Here is a 1,428-nt window from a genome sequence, read left to right on the forward strand (position 1 = left end):
GCAGAGAGTGCAAGAGGCACCTGAGTGATATGATCTGAAATAAATGATTGTTGGAAATAAATTGTGTGAAGCTTAGAGGAGTTCAGAATAAATAGGCTGACATGTGGGGTGAAGGGGTCATGAGGACAAATATGAACATGAACAAATTAACAATTAGAGACACCTGCTAGATATCTGTTTAAAATGCTGCCGTCACAAATAAGTAGTTGGGAAGAGAAAAGAAGGTAGACAGGTTTTAAATGCAACTAACTGATATATTAAACCTAGAGCACAATAGCTAAAATCACTGGATGGATAATAGTGAGTTGAAATAGAAGAGTTTTGTTAGAGATGGGGGGGGGGGGGGGGTTCAGTTTTTGGACTTAATAATTTAGAATCGAGTTGCTCTGACTGTGGAGTGTGTGGGCTGGGCCCCGACATCCTGCCAAGAGTGTCCTTGACCAGTGCACAGGCTTTCAAATGATCTAAGCCAAATGCAAGTGTGTGAGAAGAAGAGTAAAAGACTGACCTGCATGTCTCAAAGAGGTTATTGTTATGGTGAGCTTGTGCAAAGCTCAGAGGAGTCACCTGAGACAGGAAGCAAAATTCTTTGCTTAAAAAAGAAAAAAAAGAAAAAGATGTAACTTGTTTGTAAAGTTTAGGGCCCACATCAGTGAAGATGCTTAAACAAGTGATCAAATGCTGAGTACTATGAACAAAAAACAACAAAAAATGTAAAAAAGAATAGTGCCCATTAGAGTGAGGAACAGGAAGAAAGAAGCTCTAAATTTGAGAATAAAATATTAGAAGAAACACCAGGGAGGAAAATGATAAGGCCAGTAAACTGGTTCTCAGGTAAAATAAAATAAATATAACAAACTATTAAAATAACTAACTAATAAGTTTAAAGCCCTGGGCTCCACTCCTTGTGTTACTCTCCCAGTAGGAAAAGAACACAAATAATAAGAACTAGTCCACATGAAAGCATTAGATAGGAGATTATTAAAAAATCTATTCATTACTAACACTCTTACATTAGAATATTATTGAAGGTTAGGAAAGTTTAATACATAAAGGGTGCAGACATGACTCTCTTTGACACTAGAACAGATACACACAGGGCATTAGAACCCCAGTAGGGCATGGGACAGATAAGTAAACTTAGAGAAGTTATTAATCCAGGAATGACACCTTATAAGGATTGCATTATTGAAGGGATGAGACCCATACATGGGGATTTACTAAAAGTTGTTGATGAAACTCAGGATCCCTGGTAACACGAAATGAGAAAATTAAACATCTGCTGTTTCTGGCCCTGGTACACTGCTCTTGGGTGTCCTCCTGATATGCATGTAAATGTGTGGGTGCAAATGTGTACATATGTGTGACTCTGAATGCAGATGTGATAAATAATCTGTCTTTTATCTTTTTCAGTGCAGCTACATATAG

Source organism: Aulonocara stuartgranti, assembly GCF_965226115.1.
Source record: "Aulonocara stuartgranti genome assembly, chromosome: 3".
Classification (NCBI taxonomy): domain Eukaryota; kingdom Metazoa; phylum Chordata; class Actinopteri; order Cichliformes; family Cichlidae; genus Aulonocara; species Aulonocara stuartgranti.